At 38.8% G+C, this 18287-nt stretch overlaps 1 long non-coding RNA gene across 1 annotated transcript; it reads left to right on the forward strand.

Annotated features, from left to right (window-relative positions):
- The first annotated feature begins 625 nt into the window (after positions 1-625).
- Positions 626-2972, forward strand: LOC111093992. Its single transcript, XR_005384147.1, has 3 exons — positions 626-741; positions 2013-2190; positions 2758-2972. It is a non-coding gene; the product is annotated as an uncharacterized LOC111093992 (long non-coding RNA).
- Positions 2973-18287: the final 15315 nt, after the last annotated feature.

Here is an 18287-nt window from a genome sequence, read left to right on the forward strand (position 1 = left end):
CCTGAAAGCAGGTTTGTATGTGTGTGTGTCTGTGTGCAGAGATTATGGCTTTGAAACAGTTCTTGGTCTGTATAAATCAATATGATCATCTATTTATCTTGTTCTCATCACTTATTGAGTTTTTCCCCATAATATGTGTGCCAAGTATATGCTGCTTGTCTTTAAGGGAATGCCAAAAATTCCCACATTTCCTCTCTGTCAGAGAAAATGAGGATGAATTTCCAGAAATCATTTTAATTAGAATCTGTCTCCCGTACACGAGAAAGAAAGAGTGGCACAGCATTCACAGTCCCTCCTGCGGTTGTGCTGTGCACCATTGGAGGCGAAAGCTGGAGCTGGAACTCAGGGCTGCTGGACTGGTCACCTTCTCCTCCGGTCCTTGTGCATGCCCTCCTAAATGCAGGGAAACTGTGAAAGGGTTTGCCCCAGGCTCCAGTTCAACCAAGGGCCTTATCGACTTGGCTCCGGGCACCGTCTGGCCTCTGGCTCCACCGAAGGCTCTTTCATTTGTTCCACAGAGATGCCATTCAAATCTCAAGAGGCTCATAAAAACACAAAAATAACAATGTGTGGTAAGAAAACAACTCCCCTAACTGGTTCCTCAGCATTCTTGCTTTGTGTTGAACCTGGATGTATTTGGTTGGAGCAAGGATACTGTTAGGCCATGAGGAAGACAGTGAAGGAAATGGGATTTCCAGAGATCAGAAGCAGAGGCCCTCCAGTGAGGGAGGCACCCACACAGTGAGTGATGAGTGATCTAAAGACGTGGTAGTAAATTTAAGGATGAAAAGGGAAATCATCTTTCCTCTGCAGAAACGAGGAACCAGGACAGACTATAAGAGACACTGGGGTCACTTTAGAGTATGAACAGCTTAAAGACAAATCTGGGGATGATAGCAAGGTGAAGGAAAGAGAGAATTCCAGAGCTTGGGAATCAGAAAATTTGAATTCTGGTCTTGGGCTGCTTCCAGGCAGCTGTGGGTTCTTGGCCAAAACATTTTATCCTATCTGAGCCTCAATTTCCTCATTTCTGAAGTATAAGCATGGATCAAATGACTTCTAAAGTGCCTTTCATTTTTTATAATGATATGCCTGAGAGAAGTTGTCATTTTGATTTGGCTCTATGAGGGTCATCTTTTTTAAAGCTGCATAACAAGGAAAGCTTACATGACGAAGTGTACGTATCTATTTTAGAATTATTGTTTCCTTTAATCTTTCCCATTACCCCACTTGGTGAGGTTCATTAAGTTTGTGATGTGCAATGGACCTAGGCATTCCAATCCTGATATGATAAGACATCTGATGGGGAGGGCTGGGCTCTGTCAAGCATCCCAGATTGGTTATCAGCCCATTCTTCAGGGCCTGTGGGATGACGGCAACAGAGAACACATGGTTAGCATTCACTTGAGCAAGGCCTTTATATGAGATTTCCAAGAAAGTCATACATGCAGCAGTGACCAGAGGCCAAGAAATAGTTCCACTGAAAGAAATGGCGAGCAATGAAATATTCAAGGAGAACTGCATTTTGGACCTTCGACTTGAAACGGTTTATTTAGGTATTCAAAATACAATTAGATATAAAAGCAAAAAACTGATAAGGACCACAAAACTCACCTCTTCTTCCTCGGGGTTTTGTTTTATTTTGTTTTGTTTAGCAGAGAAAAAAGCTAGAGCTCAGAAAAGTTGAATGAATTCTCCAGAAAAACATAATTGGTTAAGCAGATCTGAGGCTCAACTTAGGGCATTTGACTTCAAATCTAATACTTTTTACTCCTTTACCAACTAGTTTCGTCTGGACAGAATTGGCCCTATTCATAGATGATGACACGACTCACCCAAGTCATAGGCATCAAAACCTACAAACTGCTCCTGGAGTCTCCCAGGAAGCCTGTCCCTAGACCTAGAAGCTTCCCACAGCACCCCAGGCTGCCTTGAAAGCCCTCATCTCTATTAGGATGTCTATTCCCCAGTCAGTTTAATGAGGGCCCACAGCATATTCTTCTTCTTCTCAGCTGCATTTCCAGTTTCTGCACACTGCCTGGCACTCAGTCAACACTCCATAAATATTTGTTGGATCAGTGATTGAAGAACACAGTGATGAACGAATGAAGAGGAACCCTAGATCTGTTCCACTGAAGTCATTCCTATGGATTAAGACGTTGTGTCATGTTCAAATGCAAAAAAACCAGGGTAGGTAATGACATATGAAATCATTCGCACAGCATCTCAAATTGCTTTGAAGAATCATGAGATAAGAAAGTTCTAAGGAGAGTCAGGGACAAAAGAGTCACGGTGGAGGACAAATAAAGGCATTGCCATATTTGTGTTTGGTGGGACAGAGCAGAGCAGAGTGGTTCTCTCTACTGATCCTACAGGAAGCTGTACCTAACCAATGCCTTAGGAATTCCCACTCTGCCTAAGGCAGGAGCTGCTTGCTGTGATTCCACCATCCAGAATGGGTTTCTTCCTTGTAGATTATAATCATACAGATACGGAAGTATTGTGGCCGTGTATCTTTCTGCATTGGATATCAGTTAAAGTTTTCCAGAAAATCATCACATCTTTTGCCTTATTTAATCCCTCTGTGCCTTTGAGAAACCCAGGGCAGATGACATTGTCTCTATTACTATCCAGGAAATCGAGGCAGGGAAACTGGTCTTCAGCCCTGCAACTCTGTGTTCTGATCACCACGGTTTTCTCCCATTTGTTAAGACTAGTGTTGAATTTTTTTTTATTATTCTTTTTTTTTCTTTTTAGGCAAATGTTTGTGGGAAATGGTCTCGATTTTTCTTAATGAGGGCACAGACTCTAACAATCTAGCAAGCACACCCTGCAGTCTAAACCGTTGCTACCTTAATGGATAACTGTCAATCTGGCTGACAACAGCTCTCCTCGAATTCCCCAGAGAGGCGGAAGAGAAGAGGGAGAGCCACATATTAATTCTTGAAAGAATTCAATTATGAATGCTCCTTCCGAGGCCTGATACTTTCTACTTGAAATGGAACATTTTATCTTTACCAGGGAGATGAATAGTAAAAGAGTAACCAAGTAACAATAATAAATTTGTTGTGTTGTTTTATTATACTTCCGCAAGTCATTTCTTTCTCCTCTTTGTTTGCACTGATCTAGATGTTGGTGACAGGTTTGTAGCCTGCCATCATTTTATATAGACAAACTGTTAGTTTAAGATATTAAATCTAATGATCACTTTACCACCAGCAAATCCCTCCTTCCCTCAAAATCCTGCAGTAAGTGGGAGACAGAAAAGCCTAGAAGATGGACAGAGTTGGAAACAACTTTTCCTTGAAAACTTTTTTCTTTTTCCAAGATCAAAACTCAGAATCCAACCTTTTAAAGAACAGGCCCTGGATTTAATTTCCTTTCCTTTGTTCTTAGTTTTAATTCCCCGCTCCACGCCCACCCCCCATCAAACTACACTTGATCTTCCAATGTTCTTCTTTCTCATTTAATGGCAATAATTTGCACTTCTGTGATCCCTTTCATCTGGGAAATCACAAGGCCATCTGAAACTTTCTCTGATGAACTTCAGAGGGGTGCTGTAACAGGTAAGTCCTTTGATGACCTTCTTTTCAAAGTGTGTAGTGACAGTAGACTTTGTAGTAATACAAATGACTTCTGGAGTCTGGGCTTAGGTGATTCTAAATAGTGGCTGGACTTGAGTGGTGGGAGTGATCCCATGGGGTGCAAGGATAGTGGATGTACTATGGGTGAGTTCATGAAGTTTTACGTGCCTGCAATGACCCAACCCCCTTCTAAGAAAAAAGAAAATGGCCATAAATCGTTTATCTTGTCATAGTAGCTCTGACTCACACAGGAAGCTTGGCTCGGAAAGTAAAATCAGTTATTGTGTTTACTCTGGACACAGCTGATTGGAATTGGATGAGAACAGGTGTCCCGACCAATGTCACTAGGCTTGAGAGATATCTGCCACTTTATAAATAGGTGGTTGGCATCAACTAGCCAATAGAAGCATTTGACACTGAGATAATGTAATCAGATTATTTTGAGGGGAAAGTTCAAGCTCAACGTGAACAAAGAAAGGTCTGGTCACTTGAGCTCAAGTTCATTTCCTAGGAACCTGGAAATATTATCTCACTAGAATCTAAAATATGCCACAGACCACAGGATGAGAAGAACTAAGACCCAAATTGACAATGTGATAGAAAATTATCCTTCTACCCCACATTTCTGTGGATGCTTTAAATCAATATTCATGTTACCCTTATGTGATCTATGGGCACATTGTCTTCATGGTCTCAAAGAATTTGACTGGCAGGACTAGTTCTATTAAGAAAGGATGAAAGAAAAATGATACTTTCAGATTCCGGCTATGTGGGCATATTACACCTGGGCCAGCCAACTGGTAAACCTGAGGTGGCCCATTGCTCTTTAGAGATCAAAGGGATCTTAAAGTAATAAATTAGCATTGGGCATGATGTTGTCATATTATGTCTTTTGAAAGAACTAAAATCTTTGTGAGACAGAAAGGCAACTGATATAAACATCTCTCCTCTTCAACATGAAAAAATGATGTGTTCATTTTAAGAAGAAACAATATTATATTGCAACCCGTTATCAGTGGAGCAGGCAACTGAGTATCTGTCCCCATATCTGTGACTGTCCTTGTCAAAGAACCTCTGAAGAGACAATGAGCCAATAGCAGAGCAGGAAATAAGATTAGAGAATTCTAGCTCCCAACTTCTACTATCACTTTTCAGATGGCTGCCTCTACTAAATGATGAAGGCATCACATTTTTCCCTTCCCAAATCTAGATAATTTTCCCTATAAAAGAGACCAGGTGTTTCTTTTCAGTTGCTCTACTGAAATCAAATTAAGAGAATGGGAGTTCAGTGGCTGCTGTCTATTCTAGAGGGAGCATGCACAAGTGCCATCACATCCATACTATTCCCTGGTCCCACAAGAACACTCCAATGTCCCAGAGGGAAGGAGCCTCAACAGAGGACAATCTGTATGATTCCTAGCACCACATTCTGATGCTGGATCCTCACATTATTTCTTGGCCTTCAGGGGCCAAGATCTTGAATAACATGGCTGACTCAGACTTCCGAGTCAATAACAATACTGCCTTCAAGCAGGTGGGCTGGTATCATCCAGATGGATTTTTTTTTCCCTCCTTGGGAACAATTGCTGGAGCATGGCACATGGTTCATCTTAATGAGTCATTCTCCTTCACTCAGGGCTCAATGGCTTCTACAAAGAGCGCTGCCAGAAGCTTCTATGTGATGCCTCTGAGTAGCATACCCTTCTGGTTGGAGTTTATCTATCTATCATCTATCTATCTATCTATCTATCTATCTATCTATCTATCTATCATCTATATACCTGTTATCTATGTATCTATCATCTACCTATCTATTTTTGCTAGCTATTGTGGGTACCCTGTTTCTAGGGAGCCACAGTAAAAGGGGACTTTCTAGAATTTCCTTGAAATAGACATGACCACAAAGGGTGGTTCAAGTTTAGAGATGAACAAGAATAATAACTTGGGCTTGGTTGTGTGCCACCTTCTTTTAGATTTACTACTGAACCAGATAAAACAATGCAAAAGGAAACACATGATTAGTGTTGCAGTCAGTGGACACAGCTCTTGATGCTGCCTTGGGTTTTCACAGAGATCTCTATAGTGGTCAGCGCAACCCCCCAGAAGTAAGGAAATTGTTGGATTGAGGATGCCAGAGCTATGGGCTCTTGAGCCTGAAGCACGTAGCTAAAGTCACATCAGTGCCTAAGGGTCTACCTATTACTATATAAGGATGTATTCACAGCATCACACATATATTTCTAAGTTATATTCTTAGTGTGTCATTGGGCTCCTGCAGTGCTGAAAGTAGAATACCCTAAATTCTTTACTGGAGTACTAGTGTCTGACTTCCTGCCAAGGGAAAAACATAATACAAATCTTGGCTAAGCGTCAGAAGACATATGTTCTAGCCCTGGCTCTGCCCCTAACTAACCAGTTGTGCAACCTTACACAAATCACATAATCTCTCTGGATTCATATTTTCTTATCTATAAAGGGAGCATTAGGTGGGCTCTCCAATTCTTTCAAGGCTTGAAATTCTACGAGTCTGATCCAATGTCTCCCTCAGATGCATAAGTGGTAGGATTGTATTGTACAGACTCCCTGGCCAGATATAGGAAATGGATACTGTACTTTTTTTCAATACTGTACTTTTGAAACAAATCATAAAATTGACACAAAAGCAAGAAGCATAAGCAAGGGGTGATGAATTTTAAGCATCAACACACCAGCTCTAAATCTCATTCAGCAAATAGCAGAGCATCTGAGAAATTCTAGACTGACTATTGATCATTTCATGTCCTAGAAGGTAAGGGAGGAGGTAATCAAAAAAAATTTTTTTTGATTTAGAGAAATTTACTGGCAAAATGAACATGATGGGAACTTTAAGAGAAAGTGAATTCTTAGTAGCTACAGTGAAGAAGGTGAAATGTGGTCAGGTGAAAATTTAAAATATCTAAGAAACATATTAAGATAAATCAACCACATGAGATACTAATGAAGGCTAACTGTTCAACAGTTTCAGGATATTCTACTATATTTTCCATGACTATGCAATCACGATAGACACCAAATATTAAGAAAAAAAGGGAGAAATAAGAAATGATTGTGACCACCTAGGATATTCCCAGAATAATTTCAATTTAATAAAATACATGTGAGCCTGGAAATAGTAACACACAATCTATAACTTATCCCCATTCTCAGTAAATGTACAACTATCTGTCCAATTAATTGAGGATGGTTAACTAAGGACAGTTACCTTAGAATCTTGTTTCTCACTCCCAATCCTTTAATCAATTGCTAGGATCTTCCCATTTCTAAATGTATCCCATCACTAAATGGATGTCTCAGTTTTGTCCCCACTGCCATTTTCTTAATTCAGCTTTTCACTACATGCCCCTTAGGGTACTGTAGGGGTCTCCTCACTTGTACCCTTACATCATATTCTAATTGTCTTCTAGAGAGATCTACTTAACCTACCGATTTATTTATAGCATCTTCCTACTTTAAACTAGTCGTCAGATCTCCACTGTGTGCAGAAGAATTTCAAATTGCAAAGCATAGCATAAAAAATAATTATTTGGCTTTATTTCTAGGCATGCTCATTCAAAATGGCCTTATGGCTAAAGACTCCAGTGTCCAACACATAGTAGGTATTTAATAAGCACATGTTAGGTAGAGGAATGGATTTGTGTGAGGGTTTTGATATTTGAGCTAAGCAAAAGGCACATACAGTGGTCTAATGAGCAATAAGCTGGTCTGCTGGCTTAGGTGAATAATGTCCCAGGCGATGGAGAAAGAGTTTACCAATTATTATTATCCAAAGAATAATTGGAACCCATCTCCAGTGTTCCTTGGGGAATGACCGATAGAGCATAGAAAAAAAAAAATACCAGGAAATCAGAGGACATAAGTATCAGAGTTTTAAATATTGATTGCTTAGACTAAGGTCAATTTCAGAAATAATTATAATTAGGGATATCTTGTGAAGATTTCATAAAAGGAAGTGGTTTTCACCAGAAACTGCACTAATCTCACTTCTTGTTGGGCAGGTTAATTTGTCTGGTGAATGAGAAGAATAAGATAAGGCACCACTTTACCACATTTTAGTGATGAATTTGACAAAGTGTCCGCTGCTCCATCCTGTAGTGAGGTAGACACATAAAAGCAAGATGGTTGTACCATTAGACCAGTTATCTTGATGCCAGTTAATTGTAAATGAAAGTAGGTTAATAGTGATCTGCTACAGAATTTTGTCCTCAACCCTGTCCCATTCAATAGTTTATCCAACACTTGAATGAAGATCCAGAAAGCACATTGGCTTGAATTCTTGGATGATCTCCCTAACGTCAAAATACTTTGTAAGCAAATATAAAGATCCTGAGAGGACTCACCAATAGGAAACACAGGATCAATATTGTAAAAATTAAATTTAACAAGAATATAAGGATCTGTATCTTCTTCCACAATCTGTGTCTAGGTTTGGGAGACTCATGGCTGCTTATACAATCTGAGTTAACAGAGTGATCTAAGCCTTCCTTAAGGAAATAAAGAATATAGAATGAAGGAAAGGATAGTCTCCACCACCACCCCCCTCCCCTCGGCCCTTCTCAGTATGCTGGTGGATCACACCTAGAATATTGTCTTCAACTCAGGTTGACATCAGATGTTCAAGTTGGGTAGAGGTGGAGAAGAGCAAGTGGAATACTTAAGGTGATGTAACCATATATGAAAAAAACAACAGAAAAGCGTCTGGGATGAACAGCCCATAGAAGGGATGGCCCAGGCAGCCATCGTAACACATCAGAAGGGCTGCCACATGAAAGTGAGACCTTGCTTAGTCTGTGTCTGGTCTCACAGGTAGAGCTGAGACCAATACAGGGATGCAATCACATTTCGTTATACGCAAGGGGGGTTATAATAATCACAGCAATGATTGGAAATCCACTTATCATATGTTGTTGATTTGATCTTTTGACGGGAGATTGGTTTGAATGAACTTCTAATGTGCCTCCTGATCTCCATTTAAAAAATTTACCAGTAGCCATGTATGGTAAGATTTTTTTTTTTAATGGCCCCAAACTTCTCCCATTCCCGTATGCATACTCCTTTGCAGTATAAGTTGGTAGCATCTCCCGTGAAGAGTTTATGGCTTATCCCCTTGAATCTGGGCTTGGCTATATGACTTCTTTTGACTAAAGCTGAAGCTTGAAAAGAGCTTGCATATCAGAGTCTCTCCACTGCTGCACCTAGGAATCCTAAAGCTGCCATCAGCGTAGGCTACCTTGTTGAAGACACTAGAGCCAATAGTTTTTCTCGTGCTAGGTGACAGTCAGCACCCAGTAGTCAATTCTGTATTATGGCCATCCTGGGCCAAGCAGCCCCTAGATGATCTGCCCACTGACCAAAGGTGAATAAGTGAGCTCAGACAATGTTGGCAGAACTGGTCTGCTGAGCCCATTCGAAATTCCTGTTTCAGAATTGTTAGCTAACATATGCTTGTTGCTTTATACCACTAAGCTTTGGGAGGGTTTAGAGCATAGCAAATAAATGACTGTGTAAATGAAAATCACCCAAAACCCGAGCACCCAAAAAATGTGCTACACCTTTGGGTTTCCTGCAGAAATGTTTCCCACTACCAATAGCGGTAGATTTACATGTTGGATTACCAGATCCTAAGGTGGTATTATTATTATCACTGATATTAATAACTCTGCTTTACATAGCACATTTTGGTTTAAAGAACATTTGACATCCTTTCCATCATGTATTTGTTGTCAATATTTCACACTCTGAATATTAGAGGTACTTAAAACAGATGCATCTGAGTGGGGCTTTGCAGAGGGAACCAAATTCTTTCTATTGCCTCTATTGCCCTGTCAGCAATGAGGAATGGGGGTGGAGGGGAGGGAGCAAGATTGAAAGCTGAAGGCAAAGCCCTCCCCCCGCCCCACCCCCACACCACTCTGGGAGAGAGAGGGTTCTCAAACTGCTGGAGTTTGAAAGACCAATACCTAACACCCCATTTCCTTTATTTGTTTTCCTTGGTGCAAAAGCATCTCAAGGAAACATCATTTATTTATTTTTAGGAATGGTTCTCCTTTTTTCTTCATGGGGCCTCATTTGAAGCTACTTTGTCTGTTATGAAAGAAGCAACATAACCTTTGCTGCTTCTTCATTTCCAGTCTCCTTTTGAATTTTGTATTTTTTGAGCCAGGAGAAAGAAAAGAATGCCCTTTCTCTTTCTAACAGATTAGGCCAGGCAGATGCCTGAAAATGGGTTCTTTGGATTTTATCAAAGCCTTGAACTTCTTCTTTTGGGCACACCCTCCTTTCATTTTGTGCTGGCTTTCTCCCTTCCTTTGCTTCTCATCTTCTTGGCCCTGCTATTAAAAAGGTGCTTTTTGTGTTTCTTCACTCTCTTGGTTAATATATATATCCTGTGTTCATCTTCTCCCTAAATAAGAGTCTCTAAATATTCACATATGCTGACCAAAGAAGGAACTTTTAATCATGGGTCTTAAGTTAATACACTTTCTTCCAGTGAAACCTTTGGACACGTGCTCCTTCAGAAAGCTCCGGAGCCTTATCCTACAGCAGAACTCCAAGCGCTTGGAGGCAACTGGCTAACTGATGGATTGATTGGGGCTGATTTAGCACATGGCATTATATAGAAGTGCTATTGTTGCACTAAGTAATAAAACAATCCCATCACCCCACAGACTAAATAGCATCCATCTTCTATCGGGCTCTGTAATGGCAGTTTTTCAGGACTAGATGTTGTTGAAGGAACCAAATACATGGGGCACCTGGGTGATTCAGTTGGTTAAGCATCTGCTTTTGGCTCAGGTCATGATCCCAAGGTCTTGGGATTGAGCCCCACGTTGGGCTCCTTGCTCAGCAAAAAGTTGGCTTCTCCCTCTGCCCCTTACTTCGCCTGTGCTCTCTCTCTCTCTCTCTCTCTCTCAAATAAATAAAATCTTAAAAAGAAGAGAAATCAGATATACGTGTGTATATGTGTGTGTGTGTATTTACCAAATAGATTTGTAATTTGTAATATATAATAGGTGCATATATTACATATGTATATATAGTATGTGTGTGTATATGTGTACATATGCCCACTTATTTATATGTGTCTAAGCCATTTTCACTTAAAGATTCCCTGTCTTTCACTAGAAACGTTTGCATTTTATCACTCTTCATCACTGCTCCCTTCCCACCCCCTGCCATCCTTATCTGACCCCCTCTCCTCCTTCTTTCCTCCTCCCCCAGGAAAGATAGATTGGGTCAAGGTTAAAGTAACAGAAAATTCCTTTTATAGGCAGCTTAAGCAACATTCCACTGTCAATACAGTAAACAGAAGTAGGAAAGAGTGTTAGGCAACAGTCAAAAACTGAAAATGCTTTTCTGGAAATTGTTCTATTTTAGCCTCCTAGTTAGACTAAGTAATGCCTTCATTCACCTTCCAAACATTTGGCACAAGATTATCTGTCAGGGCATAAGTTATGACCATTAAGCAAATTTATCCAGGCAAAAATGTGCAGCAAAAGTGGTTTAACGTATTCTAAGTTTCAATGTCTCTTTTTTAAGGCAGCAGCTCCTCTCAGCAAAAATAGAATTTAGGGAGTGCCAACTAGAGCATCCTGCTGACTGAATCATCTTTACAAATAGTTGTTCTATTTCCAAAGTAAGAATATATTTTTTCAATCATGCTCAGACATTATGTAGCATGAAGGCATGCGCAGAGAGATAAGTTGCTGTGTTTGTGCCATTGGTAACTCGAGGCTGAGATTAATAATCTGCTCAGAAAACTATTTCTCGTGCCCACACAGAATTTTATTTTGTATATTTCAGTATTGCTATCTGATGATCCCAAGGGTTCACTCTATTTATATAAAGATTCTTTGCCTTTTTTCCAGAGCCTGAAATGTTTATGTTTTAACACATAATGTTCAAAAACTCCAGTGTGAAAAGCAGAATGTATTTCAGAAAACCTGTTATGTATTTTCTAGGGTTATTTACTAAAAAAAAATTTCTATCGGATCAGTGTAGGTCAGTGGTATTCAATGGGGGTAGGGGGGAGGTGATTTCCCACCCACCCACCAGAGGGCTTTTGGAAATGCCTGAAACACATTTGTGGTTCTCACAACTGGCTCCTAGTATGTAAAAGCAAGGGTTGTTGCAAAGCATCCTACAATGTCCAGGACAACCTCTTACAGCAAAAAATTATCTGGCCCCAAATGTCAGCAGGTGCCAAGGCTGAGAGACTCTGGTATAGAGTAGCTTGGTTGGGTATCACAACACTGTATTTTATTCCATCCAATAGAGATGTGCCCAAGATATACCAGGACAGCTGCAAGTGGCCTTTGGAATTATGATTCTTTTGTCCTGAGTACAGTGGCCCCCCATATCCACAGTTTCCTATGGTTTCAGTTACCCACCATCAACTAGGATCCAGGAGCTGATGATCATTCTGAGCACTGGCAGAAAGTCATTAGTAGCCGAGGGCTACATCTCAAGGCCCATGTCATTTCCCCCTACTTCATCTCACCAGGGAAGGCCTTTATCCTCTCATATCATCACAAGAAGAAGGGTGAGTATAGTACAATAAGATATTTTGTGAGCAACACAGAGACCACATTCACATGACTTTTATTATGGTATATTGTTATAATTGTTCTATTTTATATTAGTTATTGTTGCTCATCACTTACTGTGCCTAATTTATAAGTTAAACTTCATCCTAGTTTATTTTTATTTTTTTAAAGATTTTATTTATTCATGAGAGAGAGAGAGAGAGAGAGAGGCAGAGACACAGGCAGAGGGTGAAGCAGGCTCCATGCAGGGAGCCTGACGTGGGACTTGATCCCAGGTCTCCAGGATCACACCCTGGGCTGAAGACGGTGCTGAACCACTGAGCCACCAGGGCTGCCCTTCATTCTAGTTTAATTGATAAACTAAACTTCATATGTACACGAAAAAGCATAGCACACATAGGGTTCAGTACTACCTGCGGTTTCAGGCACTCCATAGATAAGGGGGAGTCCACTGCACCCAACCACCCTTCTTTATGTGTCTAAACAATAAAGTGGTCTCATCAAGACCACTTACCACCAGTTGGAGTGGGAGATTAGTTTATATTACTTATGGCTTAAGAAGTTCAGTATTTAAGGGAATTTGGTGCTTTCCTTGTTAGTCATGGCAACTTTCCTGATTGCCTATTAAGAACAGAGGCAAGAAAATATGTCTTAATATGATAGAATGGGAAAAAAACTTATCTTTTTTAAAAAAAATAATACTTATTATTTATTCCAACACTGATTTGCAACATGACCTTAGGGAACTCCCTGGCTTTAAAACATTGTGACTCATAAATTCTTGAAGATCTGTCACATGTAGAGAGCACATGCTCTTGCCTCTATCAGTTTATTATTCTTATTCAGTTTATTATTCTATGATTTCTTGTTATATATAACATAGATTTTAGCCTACCTTTTCTCTCCACCAAGACAGTTTTGATTAGAGAATGAACCCCAAATCCTACTATTGCTTCCTCCAGCAAATCTTATTTCCACTACTTGTACTTTCTTCTCACCTTTAGGGTACCATGAAAGAAGTCATTTGTTTGAGGTATAGTCTGGGGGGAGGGGAGCCGTCCATAGTGATGTAACTATTCTAGTATTTTTCTTTCTTTTTTTTTTTTTTTACAGTATACAGAACTTGCAAATATGAACTTATCAGTTTTTTTTTAATTACCAGTGTCATAACATCAAAATTTCAAGGTAGCAATGATTCAACTTTCTAAATCTAAAATCAAAGTACTTTATACTTTGTAACATGAATAATCTTAATTAAGATTGTCAGATGTATTTCAAGTCACTATAAGTGTAAGAAAGTGGAGAAACCAGGCGATGCATGAGGCAGATTATCTTTCTCTCTCTAAACTTTATTTGTAAACTGGAAACAATAATCATACTTTACAGAGTTGTTGCAAGTTAAAAAGAAGTTAGAAGTCTTCATATTGAAAATAACTGCTGAGGGTTAACATAGACAGATGGTAGGGAAAAAAACACAAGAAAAGAACCACCACTCCTGGACCCAAATTAATGAAATGCTAAAATTCCAAAGAAATTCTAAAAACTTCCCAAGAGAGGAGGAAAACTGACCATATGCCAAGAGATTAAAAGCAAATTGGTTTCAGACTTTACATTAGCAACAGTAGACTCTACTGAGTTAAGCCTTCATTCTGATGGAAATTGACTTTCATTCTTGAATTTTATACCCAGCCAAATAATTGGTAAAGCACAGGGTAAAATAAAAGCATTTCCTGATTTTCAATGATGCAAAAAGTACACTACTCAACAATCTATATGAAAATACTATCTGAGGGTTGCTCCAGAAATAAAGGGATTTTCAAAATATAGTAACAAAATGCATCAGAAAGAATAAGAATGAAGTTTGACTTAGAAGAGATGAAAAAGACTGCAAACAAATTTAAAAGAATCAAATAGATGTCAGTTGGACATTCTCTTTGGAGCACCAAAGATTAGTGGCACAAGATCATGTTACTTTTTCATGGATCCCTTTATGAATAACATTTACATAATCAAAATAATTAGATACTCTTTTAGAATAAGCATCTAGGAGCAAGGCATATAAGCCTTAATTAAAGATTACTGTTTGAATTTAAATGTTATAAACTTCAAAAATAAAAGATTACATGCTTAATCAAAAGACAGGTGAGCAATCAATAGTGCAGGTGAGCAAGATAGTGTATTTCAGCAAAAGTCTTAAATTTTTTGTAATAGGAATCATTAGATACTATCTAAAATAGATAATTTAAGAAGTACAGAACTACAGAACTTGATACAGATTCCCATTATCACTATTGCTGTTAATAGTTGGAGGCATTAAGCAATGCAATTTAATAAAATAAACTAGAGGTAAGAATTGGAAAGGAGGTAGAAAAACTGTCACAATTTGTAGATGTCATGTTTATGTAATTATAAAACACCAGAGAGCCTTCTGAAAAACTATTGCAAACAATAAATTGGCTCAATAATTAGTAGAACATATCAGAAACCAATAGTCACAATAAAATGTAAAAATGCAATATATATAAAAATTGCAGAAGATAAATTACCAAGAAGAAACTTAATGAGAAATATGTATAACCTTTATGAGAAAAATTCCAAATTATTCCTCATGGGTGCAAAAGTGAAAAACAAGTAAATGGGAAGACTTAATGACTTACCAAGACTCAATATCATGAAGATGTCGATTCCACCAAACTTAATTTATAAATGTAACATGATCCAAATAAAAATACCAGCTATCCAGGAAAATTCTGATAAAGAGCAGTTATTCATGCAAAATATTGAATTACACTATAAAACTTTAATAATTAAAATAGCATGGGAGTGTGGCATGAATACAAACAGATGAAATAGATAGAACAAATACTTATACATAGTCCAAAATATATCATAAAATTAGTACATAGGAAAGATGGTATCTCAAAAGAATGGAGTAAGAGAAGACTTTCTCTTTTTTGTTTTATTTTTGTTTTTGTTTTGAGTAGGCTCTACCCTCAACACGGGGCTTGAACTTGACTCTGAGATCAGGAGGTGTATGCTCTACTGACTGAGCCAGCCAGGCCCACCCTGGGATAGAAGAAGACTTTTTTATTTTTTTAAGATTTTATTTATTTATTTATGAGAGACCCAGAGAGAGGCAGAGACACAGGCAGAGAGGGAAGCAGGCTCCTTGCAGGGACCCCGATGTGGAATTTGATCCTGGGACTCCACGACCCCAACCAGAGGCAGATGCTCAACCCCTGAATCATCTAGGGGTCCTGAGGAAGACTTTGTAATGGATGTTTTAGGGACAACTGCGTAGCCATCTGGAATGACATAAAAGAGGATCCATACTTCTCGCTGCCTTACAGATAACTCCAAAAAGACTTGAGTAAATGGTTCTTAAAAAATCAAAAGTAGGGATCCCTGGGTGGCGCAGCGGTTTGGCGCCTGCCTTTGGCCCAGGGCGCGATCCTGGAGACCCGGGATCGAATCCCACATCGGGCTCCCGGTGCATGGAGCCTGCTTCTCCCTCTGCCTGTGTCTCTGCCTCTCTCTCTCTCTCTGTGACTATCATGAATAAATAAATAAAATCTTTAAAAAAAAAAAAAAAAAAAAAAAAAAAAAAAAAAAAATCAAAAGTAGCAGTTAAAGTACTAAAAGACAACACAGACAATACCTTTTATAACCTTGGAACTCAGAAGCCCTTTCCAAGGATGACTCAAAAACCAGGCACAAATGCACACACACACAAGAAACAATTTTAACTATATAAAAATCAGTATTTTCTCAGGGCAAAACTTCATAAGCAAAGTCACAAGACAAATTACAAAGTAGGACAAATATTTCTGACTCATTTCACGAGGAACAGCTAATCTACTCCTAAGTAGATGGTAGTAAGAAAGCAGATGGTAAAAAGTAGAAAACTGGGCAGAGGATATTAACAGGAAGTTCACAGAAAAACAAAAACAGGTAGCCTTTAATCATGAACGGCTGCTTAGCCTCACTACAAATAAGAGAAATGAAATTTAAAACGATGTGTTACCAGGTTTCATCTAGCAAATTAGCAAAAATCCAAAATCTGTGGTGAATATCTGAAATGGCAGAAATGTGTTCTTGCCAGTGAGGAGTGGAAATGTGCACATCCCCTAGGGGAGTGATTTGTCAATATCTTCCAAAATTAAAAATATACATAGTCTTTGATCCAGTAATAAAATTCTAGGACTCTACCCTACACATACACCTCATATTTAAATGTATGTTTACAAGGTATTTTAAAAAGATTTTATTTATTTATTTATTTATTTGAGCAAGTGGGGTGAGAAGTGGAGGGAGAAGCAGGCTCACCTGCTAAGCAGGGAGCCCCACATGGGGCTTGATCCCAGGCCTCCAGGATCATGATCTGAGCAAAAGGCAGACACTTAACCAACTCAGCCACCCAGGCATCCCTACAAGTTGTTTTTTTTTGTTTAATTCTGATATTTTTTTCTATAGCAAAAGAGTAAAACAATATCATTTAGTGAAACACTGGTTAAATAAACTATATCACAGCCATTAGATGGACTGTTATGCAGCTAACAAAAGAGAAATATGGAAAAAAAAAAGAAAAAAGATGTTCTCTTGATATGGAAATATCTTTAGAAAATATTAGTAGTATATCAACCCAATATTCTGTCTTTTGTATAAGAAAAGGAGAAATGTGTACACATTTTGGGTTTTGCTCTATCTGCATAAGGAATGGCTAAAAGCATAAAGAAAACAATAAAAGTGGCTGTGTACATTCCTCAAACATTTAAACATGAAATTACCATATGATTTAGCAATTCCACTTCTGGGTATATATCTAAAAAGGATTAAAAACAAGGGCACTTGGGTGGCTGAGTTAGTTAAGCACTTGTCTTCAGCTCAGGTCATGATCCCAGGGTCCTGGGATCAAACCCTGGCTCGGGCTCCCTGCTCAGTGGGGAGCCTGCTTCTCCCTTTCCTTCTGCCCCTCCCCCTGCTTATGCTCTATAAAATAAATAAAATTGGGGATCCCTGGGTGGCTCAGCAGTTTAGCACCTGCCTTCAGCCTAGGGCATGACTTGGGATCGAGACCCAAGTCAGGCTCCCTGCATGGAGCTGCTTCTCCCTCTGCCTGTGTCTCTGCCTCTCACTCTCTCTGTGTCTCTCATGCATAAATAAATAAAATATTTTCTTAAAAAAATAAATAAATAAACATTTTTAAAGTTTTTTAAAAAAAGAATTAAAAGCAAGAACTTGAACAGATATTTGATTTTTTAAAATTTATTTTTTAAGTAATCTCTGTATCGACATGGCGTTCAAACTCATGACCCCAAGATCAAGAGTTGCATTGTCTACTGACTGAGCCAGCCGGGTTCTGCATGAACAGGTATTTGTGCACAAAGGTTAATACCAGCATCATTCATAATAGCCAAAAGGTGGAAATAATCCAAATGTCCATTGATGGATATGGATAAACAAAATGTGAAGATATACATATCATGGAACATTACTCAGTCTTAAAAATAGATGAAATTCTGACACATACATGCTACAACATGGGTAAATGAAAACACTATGCTAAGTGAAATAAGCTAGACACAAAGGGACAAGTATGGTGTGATTCCACTTATACGAGATTCCTAGGGTAGTCAAATTCATAGAGGGAGAAAGTAGAATGGAGGTTGCTAGAGCTGGGGAGAGGGGCACAGGGGAAGTTATTATTTAATGGATACAGACTTTCAGTTGGGGATGATGAAAAAAGTCCTAGAGATGGATGGTGGTGATGGTTCTACAAAAACCTGAATGCACTTAATATCATTGAGCTGTATGCTTATAATGGTTAAAATGGTAAATTTTATGTTCTGAATATTGACCACAACAGAGAGATATATCCCCCTGTAGAGTCAGGCGGTAGGCTAGGAGAGACACTACATAAAGTATACCTTTTGAACTACATATTCCCTAATGACCTAATAAGATCAATAAACACATTCTATGAAAATTCTTTTTCAGAAACACATTCTATGAAAAGCCTAAAGTTTCCTCTTGGATCACTTCCGTAATTTGATTTTTTTTCTATATGCAAATATTACTTCATTTTGTTTCAATATTTTCAGAACATTTTGATCAATAGTGG

The sequence above is a fragment of the Canis lupus genome, chromosome 35, assembly GCF_011100685.1.
Source record: "Canis lupus familiaris isolate Mischka breed German Shepherd chromosome 35, alternate assembly UU_Cfam_GSD_1.0, whole genome shotgun sequence".
Taxonomy (NCBI): Eukaryota; Metazoa; Chordata; class Mammalia; order Carnivora; family Canidae; genus Canis; species Canis lupus.